General features: G+C 34.7%; 1 protein-coding gene across 15 annotated transcripts in view; it reads right to left on the minus strand.

The window, feature by feature from the left end:
• cdk14 (cyclin dependent kinase 14) overlaps positions 1-14,716 on the minus strand; it is a 236,291-nt gene that overhangs the window by 174,893 nt on the left and 46,682 nt on the right. For 6 of the 15 annotated variants that reach the window (XR_015510596.1, XR_015510598.1, XR_015510599.1 and 3 more), the window contains 1 exon segment: positions 3,478-3,572. The gene's annotated coding sequence lies outside the window, so the exon portion shown is untranslated. 15 annotated transcript variants of the gene reach the window in all.

Here is a 14,716-nt window from a genome sequence, read left to right on the forward strand (position 1 = left end):
GAAGGATAGATAGACGGACAGACGGAACTAACTACAAAATGATGGATGGATGAATGGACAGATAGTACGACAGAACAATTGATAGAAAAGAACGCTAAATAGAACATTAGATAAAGTGCTAGAACGATAGATTTTATGAATCTATACGATTGATAGATAAACGAAGAGGTCAACGGACTGGACTGGACTTTAACCAGAACAACACTGGCGGAGAATCAGCACAAAAGCAGAGTGTGGCTTTAATGAATCCTCTTTTTCCGCTATCTGTGTGACATTTTGCAAAATGTAAGCCGGATTACTAAGTAGTGTTGATCTGCCGCTGCTCAGAGCGAGACCTGTTCTCTGTAATGGAGGTGTAACCCAAGCCTTTGAGTGGATTATAATGGTCAAGTTCATGCGGAGAGCTGGAGAGCGCTTTCAGGGAGTTCAGAAAGTCAAAACCGCCTCTAATTGTTTCTGCATTATAGATTGATAATCGCAGCAGACCAAACGGTCAACAGCAGTTGGCTAATGACTAGATTTACATTAAACATCCAACAAATGGGGACAGCGGCCAGATTAAACTTTGTATCCATGATAATTAAGGAATGTTTACTCCCTTGTGGAATTAATTATGCGCATATTTAATGCGTTAATGAACGTCTTCAGCGTGGTTGGGTTTGTGTGAGGTCACGTATGAAAGACCTCACAGCGAGACCTCGACTTTATCTACAAGCTCACATGAAAATCACCAGTAAAGCTCTCTGCTGGTGAAACACACTGATAATCACATTAATGAATGACTGCTCCATAACTGGTTTGTACTGGTTAGCACTTGTGAGCAAACACAAACACACACACACACACACACACAAACACACACACACAGTAGCTCAGTTTATCAGTATTGTATAATAAGACAGTTAAGCTTTAAGGATGTGTACATGATCTTTATTTTTATTATTATTGTTTATAATTTCAGTTAACTACAAATGAAGAAGAAAACGCTAGGCACTGGATTGGAAATGGAGATGGATGGATGGATGGATGGATGGATGGATGGATGGATGGATGGAGCTACAGAATGATAGAAGGATAAATAGAACGATAGATAGAATGATAGAACGATAGAACGATAGACAGACAGATAGATAGATAGATAGATAGATAGATAGATAGATAGATAGATAGATAGATAGATAGTTGGAAAGAATGATAGAATAGATAGAATAGCATATAGAACGGTTGATAGTTTAATACAGCCGTTCCCAACAGGGGGGTCGCGGCCCACAAGGGGGCCTCAGGAAGCTTTGTGGGGGGTCGTGTCATATGTAAAAAAAATTCTTAGCAGTGGACAATTAGAATGATCATTTTGCGTTAGTTCATTTCATCCCCTAGCTCAGTGGTCCTCAACCACTGGTCCATGGATCAATTGGTACCGGGCCGCACAACAAATCATGAATTATTTCCGTTTTATTTATTATCTAAGTCTGAACGATTTTATTTTGAAAAGTCTTTTATTTTGAGAAATGAGCATATTCTCGTGCTTACGTCTCGGTCGGTCACTTGAGCACCAAAATTTAACCCACAAGCAGCAAAATTAGCAAGAAACACGTATTTCTACGTATTTCTAGAGTTTGCACAAGTTTGTTTCCAATGGAGGTGCGCCTTGACGCGAGCACACTGCGAGTCACGTGACAAGAATTGAGCAATCAAGTTCAGCTTGTATGGAATATTCACATTTCGGTAAAACTAATTTCCAGTTTTCTCAGACAGAAACAGAACACCCAAACACTGCAGTGCTTTGTACTTTTCTTCATAAATAAAACTTGTATCAGAGTGACAGCAATGTTTTGTCAGTTTGTCATCCTCAGAGAAAACGGGTTGATGGTCGCATAGCAACCTACGAAACCTATGAAATTTTGATTATTAAATCTCAAATAGGGCCAATTTAAAGGCCAAAGGCTTACATTTTTCAGTTACAAATGGCCTGCTGATGTTTTGTTTTTTTATTTTACATTAGGCTTTTATTCATTCATTCATTTTCTTTTTGGCTTAGTTCCTTTATCAATCCAAGGTCGCCACAGCGGAATGAACCACCAACTTATCCAGCACATGTTTTATGCAGCGAATGCTCTTCCATCAACCCATCTCTGGGAAACTTTAGGCTATTATTTGTGCATAAACATTTCTAAATATAGTAATAAACATACCGTTTGTTTGAAAACAACATTACTGCAAACTTTTATGAACAATTATATCATTACATGTGGAGGGGGCCTTACGATATATTCTGGGGAAAAAGGGGGTCTCAGGCAAAAAAAAAGGTTGGACACCACTGGTTTAATAGAATGACAGAAAGAACAACAGAACGAAAAGCTATAGTAGATAGAATGACAGAATGAAAGAACGACAGAATGGTAGATAGATAGAATGAAAAGATGACAGAACACCAGAACGATGGATAGAATGACAGTATAAATGAATGATAGATAAAGTAATATGACAACATAAAGAATGATAGAATGACTGAATGAAAGATGGAACAATAGAACGATGGATAGAATGATAGAACTATAGAATGATAAAACAACAGAACAATTGACAGACGGACAAACAGATGGAAGAAACTACACAATGATGGATAGACAAATGGATGGAAAGATGGAACCTAGAGATGGACAGAATGATAGAAGGATATATGGAACGATAGATGGAAAAATATATGGATGGATGGATGGATGGATGGATGGATGGATCAATAAATAGAACATGAACGATGGATGGATGGATGGATAGATGGATGGATGGATGGATAGATGGATAGATAGATAGATAGATAGATAGATAGATAGATAGATAGATAGATAGATAGATAGATAGATAGATAGATAGATAGATAGATAGATAGATAGATAGTATAGATAGAATATGTGAATTCATAAACTATTATGGCGTGATTTCAGTGCTTATCCACACACACACACACACACACACACACACACACACACACACACACACACACACACAGTGCTCTACTTCAGCAGTCATCATTACTGTAGTAATCTCCTGCTGCTTCTACAGTGACACACACACACACTATATCAGTGTACGTCTCTCTCTCTCCGGCCTGACTCTAATCCTCCTGCCGCTCCTGTGTGTCCTAATAACAGAATCCTGCAAACACAGAAGAAGAGAGCGGCGTTCTTCCTCCTCCTCCTCCTCATCCCTCCATCACTACTACACCCCCAGGACAAGACGTCTGCCTAGCACACACACCCAGCACTGATCACTCATTAAAACACAGCATGATCTGCAGAAACATGCATGATGCGCTGACTGTCAAAACCCCTGCGTGATTCTCAGGTGGGCCGGCCCGCTCTGGAAGATGACAGAGCGAAACAGAAGCTGCGTGCACGCTCACACGGGCGCAATAATCATGCGTACTGAATCATACGTGTGGGGAAGAGTTACTGCTGGAGCATGCACGGCTCTTACCTTAACACAATCTCTGTTTTCAGCTCACCTGAGTGCCTCTGGATGAAGCGCACGCAGGCCAGCGACGCACATTCAAAACAGCTCTCGACGCCACTGGAGACTCGACTAATGCATGAAAGAGGACGCTGCATTTTTTTTGAGGGGAGGGGGGATTTTTTAGAGTGATGCATTGAGGATTGCTGTGGCGCTGAGGTTATGCAATGTGTGTTCACTTTGGATTGCTTGTTGTGTTGTGATTGTGATGTGGATTGGGTTGTGTGGTTGTGGAGATGCAAGGGAGAGTGGAGAATGGGGGAATATTGGGAAAACACCCCTGTAAGAAGAAAATGGTTTGATCTGGAGGAGTTTGAGGAAGCAGGAGGCAGAAGTGGTGCTTGCAGCAGTCGTGCAACACATGCGTGTCTCTCTCTCTCTCTCCTTCTATCTGTCTCTCTAAATGTTACATATGTGTTGCTAAAGCATTTGTGACGTTCACTTTAAACTGAAGTACACATTAGAAAACAAATGACAGTAGTATTAAAAACAATAAATAATCATTTTATATTCATAATAACTTTATATTAAGTGGCCTTAACTAATATGTACTTACACATGAATAAATAGTTTGTTACAATGTACTAATTGTGTAAATACATGTATTTACTGTGTACTTATGCTTGATTAAATACATGTATGTAATTACATCTGTAATTAACTTTTGTATTTACATTTTTTTTATTAACAAGTACATAACTATACAATACTATACACAAAAAATACATGCCAGAGTGTATATATATATATATATATATATATATATATATATATATATATATATATATATATATATATATATATATATATAAAAAATAAAAAATAAATAAAAAACATTCAGTAATTGAAAATCTTATATTCCTTAAAAATATTAGTCTTCTTTGCTTTGTTATTAACAATGTTTTCCAAACTTGTGCATTAGTCCTTAGTCTCTTGAAGAAAGTGAACAAAATTTGGCTTTGATCCATTACATTTTTTTATGTATATGAAACTTTCCCAAAATAATAAAAAGTTGTACTAGAAAGGTATTTTTTTACATGTATTAAAATAATAAATGCAAATATCAAATTTTTTTAACTTGAACACAATATTTGTTTTCCTTCTTAGAAAATTTTCCACATCCACCCAGAAAATCCTTGTATATATACAATCACAAAACATGTGGACAATAGATTCCTTTTCCATACAACAAAAATCACAGGATTTTGTATTTAAATTTGTAAATACACTGTTGACCATCCCTTACGCCTGTTTCACACCGCAAGCGTCAGCGGCGCGTCAGCGGCGCGTGAGCAGAGCGTGAGCAGCGCGTGTGTTTTCGGCGTCCATGTTAACAGATTAGAGCTTTCATACCGCACGCAGCAGCAGCGCGTCAGTGCGAGGCGTGAGCGTCGCCGAAGCAGCAGTGCAGCAATAGTTTCGGCGCTGGGTCTATTTTTGACGCGCTGCTCACGCTCAATTAAAGTGACAGTGCATTGATAATGACCAAAACACATTGAATGGCAGTAAAAAGTAGCAGCTTTACCCAATAAATGCGTTAATAATGTCAAATTGTTTATATATAGTCATTCAAATTCACTTAAAACGATTTAAAACGGCAACAAACATTTATTTAGGCCCGAACTACAAAACCGAATGTAAAACAATTTTAGTATCAGTTTTGCTTAAGTTGCACACTAGTGTTGTAGGAGAGGGGAAATAGAATATTTACGGGATTTGTAGTCCATAGCGAAGTGTATTGTGGGTAGTGTAGTGCGACACGCATGCTGGATTATGTGAGCTCCCTGTGTACTGTGCAGCTGAGCAGAGGAAGAAAGTTTTAATCGGCTTTTTTATGTTTACTCGAGTTATTCCTACTGGGAGCTGTTTGCACTGTGAATCTGACAACACGAAAATAAGTAAAAGAATGGCATGCATTAATTACTTTTGTCCGTCTCATCCTCTGCACGAGCATGAATTAACGAGCTGTTATTCTGCTGCTGGACATCACTGAAGCGGAGAAAGTAACACTAGTTTGATCATGTATAAATATCATTAAAACTATTTTGTATAAATATTATTATAACTAGGTCTACAGCAACCTGATAATCATAAAAACAAATGACATGATAGCACAGGCGATTGTCTTCTGACTGTAGACACTTCTCATATAAGTTAGCTTGAGAAGCAGACAGTACTATTTGATCTATAAAATTTGTAAAGTAAACATTTGCCGGTTAAAGAAACAGCATAGGAGGGGACTAGGTGCAGATGAAAAGTTTAAAAAGTGTATTTGTATATAGAGAGACATGGGTAACTAGATAGAATAGACAGAGATAGGTTGATCTCTGCAGCAGCTGCCGAAGAGCTGCGCGCTGCAGACGCAGCTGGTGTGAAAGGCAAACGCCTGCGTGCTGCTACTGCTCGACATACGCGCTGCTCACGCTCTGCTCACGCAATGCTAACCACTGGGCCGCCGTGCCGCCCAATCAGAGGTAAAGGAGGAGAACAGGGGAGGAGGGGGGGTTCTTCCAAACGAAGATAAAATGAGCTGGAAACTGTGGTTATTTAGGGCTCATGTGATTGGAAGATAGTGATTAGCAAATACGGGACCAGCCGTGATAAATCATAAGCATGTAATCCTCTCGAAATTAGTTTATGAATAAACCTTACTTAGATCAAAAGACTCCATCATTCACTGAACCGAGCCTTAAAATATGCTTTTTAAAAAGTACCACAACTTGAGATTATATTCCGAAGATAAAACAAACTTTTTTTGGCTTAGTACCTTAATTAATCAGGAGTCGCCACAGCGGAATGAACCGCCAACTTATCCAGCATATGTTTTACGCAGCGGATGCCCTTCCAGCCACAACCCAGTACTGGGAAACACCCATACACACACATTCCCACACACACACTCATACACTAAGCAGACTCGGTCAGTTTAAGTGAAGTTTATTTCTAAACTAATTTGAAGAGGATCACGTGCTTATGATTGCTAGCAGCCAGCCTCGCATTATGTAATTTAAGATTCACCAATCAGGCGATTCCTAAGCCACTATAAATACTAGGGCTGTGCAAAATTATCTATGTATCTGACTATCGCGATAACTTCTTTTACGATAGTGTATCGATAATCCAACCTGAAGTATCGATACAAGTTGTGCCAAACAACCTCCTCCTCTGCTCCAGTAGATGTCGCTAATTTGCTATTAACAAAACGTTAACTAGTACGCAAGCAAGAGTGAGCATGGTGGACAATATAAAGGAGCACAACAACAATTTTATGCACTCGCACAAATGCTCCCAAATATATCTTAAGGTCGCATAGATAAAATTTTGGGCGCATATAAATATACAATTTAGAGCCCTGATGTTGGACACTTACGTTTCTAATAGTTTAGTCACATTTTAAAGCACTGTGCTCCAGTTTTATGTTTACTTGATGCATTTTATTATTTTTACTTGCTGTAGTTTTATAAATTGTTTATTTTATTTGTATGTGACTTTAGTGGCATATACGCTTTAGTTAGGTGTTTACAATATGCATTTTATACATTTCAGTGAGCTCTCTGTTCAATCACAATGTGCAGTTCTAACGAATTGAAATGCATAGAAAATAAATTGGAATTGGAATTTTAATTCGTCTGCTGACTTTATCATGTTGTCAATATAACATGACACATACTAATACAAACTACTGCAACATATCACAATATTTATTGTATCGCAATGTACTGTGATATATTGTATCGTGACCCATGTATCGTGATATGTATCATATCGTGAGGCCCTTGCCAATACACAGCCCTAATAAATAACGTAAGTTACATATAACAGCCATCTTCGTTTTGAAAAATCCCCCCATTCCACCCCTACTCCTCCTCCTTTCCTAAATGGGCAGCACGGTGGCCCATTGGTAAGCACTGTTGCCTCACAGCAAGAACATCACTGGTTCTAGTCCTTACCAAGCCAGTTAACGTTTGTGTGCGGAGTTTACACGTTCTTCCCGTGCTCACATGGGTAAAAAGCCAGCAATGCTTGCCATGCCTTTGTGCTCTTCTTATTGGCCCACTGCTCTAACTGAACGCGACAAATTGGTTAATATCAGCCATCAATCACTCAGTAAATGCCTTCTGTCTTCAGATGACAGGAGCTACTATTGCGAAAATGTGAAGCGCTGAAGATGAGAGGATGAAAATAACACTGACAGATTTACCTACAGTTACTAATAATGGCACATCTTACTAGTGATCATGTGCTGAATGTTAATCCACTATTTACACTTTCCCAAGAGTGGATAAAAGACTTACAGTGTTTCCTGTCCGCAATGAAAAAGACTAAAGCCATACACTGTAAAGTCTGTGGGACGGGGTTTGCAGGTAACAGCGTTTGCCATTGAATATACACATTGTAAGCGTGAGGGTGCTGTATAATCCTTCATTTAATCCTCACCAAACTGTCAGCCGTGCAAGCGGCAGCTATATGTAACATTTAACACAGCTCGTGAAAAGACCGTTATTGCTATGAAGATGACATGCAAATAATCGGTTATATCAATATAAATGTGCGGCGGGGCGATGGATCGCGATGCTGGCTCAGCATCGTGAAGTTTGTCATCGGCGATGGATGATGGCATCATCTATCGGCACAACCCAAAAATACATGGTTTATTATAATGTATTATTATTATTATTATTATTATTATTATTATTGTTTCATTCTAAAATGTTGATCGTTAAAAATACTGTTTATTATTATTTATTATTATTGGTTTATCTTCAAATGTTGATTGGTAAATATATTACCTTGTTTTTTGTTTTCAGTACTACTGTCGTTTGTTTTCTAATATTTTCTTATTGACATATTAAAACTTTAGTACACAAATACAAAAAAGAAGAGCTAATTAACTTTTACATCTTATAATATTCAGTAGATCTTTTAATAAATGAGATTTTACAATTTACAAGGTGGGTGGCATGGTGGCTCAGTGGTTAGCACTGTGGCCTCACAGCAAGAAGGTCGCAGGTCCCGGCAGGGTCAGTTGGAGTTTCTGTGTGGAGTTCGCATGTTCTCCCTGTGTTGGCGTGGGTTTCCTCCGGGTTCTCCGGTTTCCCCCACAGTTAAAACACATGTGCTAGAGGGGAATTGATTAACTAAATTGGCCGTAGTGTATGAGTTTGTGTGTGTGTAAATATGAGTGTGTATTGGTGTTTCCCAGTACTGGGATACAGCTAGAAGGGCATCTGCTGCATATCCTGGAATAGTTGGTGGCAACTGATAAATCAGAATCTAAGCCAAAGGAAAATGAATGAATGAATGATTTTACAAGGTCATAAAATCACTTAGAAGCGAGGCATGTCTATAACCAGAGCATGAGGCAGGACGAGCCACTCTGAAACTGCCAGCACAGAGCTCTGAGCCAAAATGGCGTCTGGATTTGAAGATAAGCTGATTTACGGTGAGAGCTGATGTAAACACTGCTGTGCAACTGATGAGTTTTTACCTGAACATGATCTTCCGGATATCTGACCTACATCTGCAACATACATACACACAACTGAATAATACTAGTGCACTACTTAGGAAGCAATATACAAATGTCTATACATAAAAAAACATTATATTGAGTGCTTTTTATTTGCATACTTACAATTATGAATAGTAAGATGTACATAAGGTTATCTACTGTAAATCACTGTTCAAAGCTAATACAACCTGTATATAATGCTGATAATACATCCATCTGTGAACACCACCATAGTTTTCTATAACTGCACTTTAAAACTAATACCCACAGTTTATCCTGCACTTGCTGCTATTGCACTGCTGGTTACACCTAAACTGTATTCTTTTGCCTTGTACTTTAACATGTGTAATGACAATAAAGATGAATCTAATTTACTCTAATATATATTAGATTTTTCCCCAGTTTTTATGTTTTATTTAAGATTTTTCTCTAACATATAAAGTTGGGTGTACACATTTTTGGACCATAATAATAATAATAATAATAACAATAATAATAATAATAATAATAATACATTTTATTTATAATGCGCTTTTCTCAGTCCCAAAGCGCTGACAGACATACAAGGCAAACAAAGCAGAACAATAAAAACAGTCAAAAAATAAAAATAATTAATTAAAAAACGCACTAAAATAAGAATGATTCAATACAATTGCAGGATAAAATTAAAAAAAATAATCAATCTAAGTTAAAAGCAACGGTAAAAAGGTGAGTCTTAAGAAGTTTCTAAAAACAATCCAGAGAAACAGCATTCCTGATGCTGCTGGGTAGGCCATTCCAAAAATTAGGAACTGTTTATCATAATTTATTTTGTTAGATTAGCTCTAGATTTGGCTTGGCTGACTAATGTATAGAACAAATATAATATTATAAAACATCCTTTAGAACATACAAATTAAAAAGAAAGATTTTTCAGGGGTGTATATATATATATATATATATATATATATATATATATATATATATATATATATATATATATATATATATATATATATATATATATATTTATACACACAGGTAAAGTCAGAATTATTAAACCCCCTTTGATTTTTTTTTCTATTTTAAATATTTCCCAAATGATGTTAACAGAGCAAGGAAATTTTCACAGTGTTTGATAATATGTTTTTTCTGGAGAAAGTCTTTTGTTTTATTTCGGCTAGAATAAAAACAGTTTTGAATTTTTTAAAATACATTTTAAGGTCAATATTATTAGCCCCTTTAAGCTATATTTGTTTTCGATAGTCTACAGAACAAACCATCGTTACAATAACTTAATTACCCTAACCTGCCTAGTTAACCTAATTACCCTAGTGAAGCCTTTAAATGTCACTTTAAGCTGTACAGAAGTGTCTTGAAGAATATCTAGTCTAATATTATTTACTGTCATCATGACAAAGAGAAAATAAATCAGTTATTAGAGATGAGTTATTAAAACTATTATGATTAGATATGTGTTAAACAAAACTAACAGAAAAAAAATAAACAGTGGGGCTAATAATTCAGGGGGTCCAATAATTCTGACTTCAACACATATATAAAGTGACATTTAAAGGCTTCACTAGGTTAATTAGGTTAACTAGGCAGGTTAGGGTAATTAGGCAAGTTATTGTATAATGATGGTTTGTTCTGTTGACTATCAAGAAAAATATATAGCTTAAAGGGGCCAATAATATTGACCTTAAAATCAGTTTAAAAAATTAAAAACAGCTTTTATTCTATCCAAAATAAAACAAATAAGACTTTCTCCAGAAGAAAAAATATTATCAGACATACTGTGAAAATTTCCTTGCTCTGTTAAACATCATTTGGGAAATATTTTAAAAAAGGAAAAAAATTCAAAGGGGGTGAATAATTTTGACTTCAACGGTATATATACAAAGAAATACTGGGAAATCCCTGTAGATTGATGGCATTTCATGCCGTTCAACCTTATAATTTATAAATGTGAGCAAAATCACCTGTTTTGTCATCACTTTAGACATTACACAAGAGAATCATTCAAACACTAGCTCTACAGTGACGTTTGTGAATGAGCAACAGTTTCTGCTCATCTGACGTCAGCTGCAGATGTGAATGACTGGCGGAAGAAAGTAGTTCCACATACAAAAGGATTTGGAAAATCTCCATGTGTGATTTTATTTTTTATATACACGATTATGCCGTTGAACTGTTGTATAAATACAATATCACACGAGTAGCAGTGTGATATGGCTGTATATCGGCACTGATGGGACACTAAGGAACTCAGCCTGCGGCCTCGAGCCAACGCACGCCTCCCGCCAGTGTTGATTCATATCACACTGCTACTCATGTGATATTGCTCACACACACACACACACACACACACACAATTAAATAACTATCTGCTAGAAGAGCCAAACATTTTGTTTAAATTATTTTCTGATCTCATTAACAGATATTTATTCTTGTTTTTAAGTAACATCTTGCCAATTTTCATATTTTATTTCCCCCCGGAAATCAACTAAATATCTTCAGTGGCTTTGCTTCTGAATGCATGCTAATTGATGAATGTGAATGTATATTAATATATGTTGTCAATGAATGTTGGTCTATTTGTGCCAGAAAACGAAGAAGAGCATTTCTGTAGTGCAGCTTGTATAGTAAGAGAAGAGCGGCAGGCAGAAAATCTGCATAGAGTAAAAATAGAGCGAGTAAAATGTGCTTCTGTCATATCATGAACAAAGAGCCATTGAAGCGCTCTTAAGAAGAGACACTGAGTATAAAGCAGAAGCTTGATTCAGTCTGAACACTGTCCATCTGTCAGCATCACATTCAACGACATCCCATAATATCAGCAGTGTTTAATCAAGAGACTCAGTCCACAGGCTCCTGTTTCTCTCATACACACACACACACACACACTAAAAGACATCTTCGATTAGGGCTGAGTGGTATGACAAAATGATACCACGAGGAAACATGACTGGTTTCAGCTACATTCATTCTTCCATGGGGGGCACCACACCAAAATTCACTCCCGCCACGTCGGCTACATTACAGCTTCTCATTCAAAACCTCCAGTTGTTTCTGTTTTTATACACGTATAATGACACCAAAAGGTATTAAAATGTAAGTTAATTATAATAGAGCAAGCTTTCCTGTAATCGTAATAGTGCTGTGATTCATTCTTTGATTCATTCTTGTGAATCAGTTCAAAGTGTCAGTGAATCAGTTCAAAAATTCAGATTCAGAAATGATTATGGTGGTCTTTATGAAGCATCAGATGTTTCAGTAAAATATTTGCTGCTAAGCTGAATGTTTAATGTTGTATTTTGGATATAATTGGTGTGCTATGACCGTTCTCTGTTTGGTTAAAATGAAGGTTTTCCTTCATTGATGACTTTTGTAAATTCAGCCCAGATCCAATCAGCTTAAAGCAATAACCCGACACCGCTGACAGCAGGTTACGAGTGTCGGATAATTTCACAAGTCTTAAGTTCACATGTTTAACATGAGAAAGGGTTACGGTTACAGTTAACGGACACAATGACTTTTTGTTAGTGTTTACAACACTAAAACATCATATACTGTCTATATACATTTTATAAATAAAAAAAAATAAAACTAAATTTAAATTATAAAGTAAAATGAAAATTATAAATAAATAAAATATGAAATAAATAAAATTAAAATAGACATTATAAAACCAAAATAAAAAATAAAATAAAAACATAAACCAAAATAATATAAAAATGATTAGTTTAAAATTATAAATAAAATTAAATAAAAATTGTGAAATATTAAATAAACTGTATAAAATAAAATAAAACTAAATAAACAACTAAAAGTAAATAAAATAAAAATTATTCAAATAAATTATAAAATAAAATCAAATAAATGATTCAACATGATTTAAAATGCACTAGAATTTTATATGCAACCCTTAAATAAATAAATAAATAAATAAATATTCTTAAAATGCACTAGTATTTGAACTGTAAACTTTAGATGCTGAATGCGCATTCTCTAAACATTCTTGTTTTTAACACTTGGAGATGCAAAAGTCATTGCATTTTTATTCCACTTGTTCACTTTATTTTTATTGTATTTATTGCTTTGCATTGATCACCAAAAGATGCATCATCTAACACATTTAGTAAATAATGCAAAATATAAATTACTTTTATAATATTTTTCAATTAAAATCTATTGTAAAGCACAATTTCGCAATGTTGATATCAAATAACTATTCTTAATTTTTTTTATAAAATAATAATAAATAAATGCGAAATTTCAAAATAAAACCATTATATCCAACACCATTATAAATGCATGGAAGAGTGACTTTTATTTTGACATTTTGCCATTATTTATTATTATTTTATACATTTTTTACATACATGCATACATATTTCTCAAAAATAATATATACACACTGGAAAGTAAGGGTGAGGAAGACACATTTTTTTCACATGGGGTTCATATACGAGCAGAAGAAGATCTCATTTATCACGTCAAACTTTCACTCTGACCTCAAAGTTGACGTTTAGCTAATGAGCCGATTCATTAATTGGTCCAGAACGAGGAAAGACTGAGGTGAAAATGAAAATAAATTGTCTGGTCTTTTGTGCGTCTCACATATTCAGCTGCTAATAACCTCGACTGACACCATAATAGGATTCATTCATCAGCGTCGGCCTGAAGAGCTCATTAAAACATTCATGTGTGCATTAATTAAGCCAATCAGAGGGAATCTCCGCATCGGGAAGCTCCTGAAAAAACTGTGTGTTGCTGGATTTGGGGAATTAGGCACAGAGCGGGTATTTCTACAAATATATTACAGAACTGAAGGTAATTTACATTTGTTGTGAACTCCCTGCTCAGACTGACGTGTGTTGAGGAAAACACACTGTACTATTTAAGAGGAGACGTAATTCAGTCTGTCTCAGGTAAACGCGCGCACACACACACACACACACACACACACACACACACACACACACACACACACACACACACACACAAACACACACACACACACACCTGTTTTTTTTACTGTACAATATATAATTAAAATACTTAAAAAAAAGTTAATAAATAAATAAAATATATATATATGAAAATGTTAATAGATAAATAAATAAATACATAATATATATATATATATATGAAAATGTTCATAAATTAATATATAGTATAAATATACATTTATAAACTAATAAATATCTAAAACTTTTAATAAATAAAAAAAAAATATGAAAATTTTAATAAATAAATAAACAAAAACATATATGAAAATGGTAATAAATAAATAAATAACTTCAAATACTTATGAAAATGTTAATAAATAAATCAAAACACATTTTAAAATGTTAATAAATGAATAAATATATAAAAATGTTAATAAATAAATAAATAAATAAATAAATATATGAAAATGTCAATAAATAAATGAATACAAAAAAATATATGGAAATTTTAATAAATAAATAATTAAATAAATAAATATATAAAAATGTTAATAAATCAATCAATATGAAAATGTTAATAAGTAAATAAATAAATATCTGAAAATATTTATTAATAAGTAAAAAAATATATGTGAAAATATTAATAAATAAATTAAAATATAGATATGAAAATGTTAATAAATAAACAAATACATATATTCATAAGTAAATAAATAAACACATGAAAATGTTAATTAATTAATTAATTAATTAATAAAAC

Source organism: Danio rerio, chromosome 16 (genome assembly GCF_052040795.2).
Source record: "Danio rerio strain M-AB ecotype USA chromosome 16, GRCz13ab, whole genome shotgun sequence".
Lineage (NCBI taxonomy): Eukaryota > Metazoa > Chordata > Actinopteri > Cypriniformes > Danionidae > Danio > Danio rerio.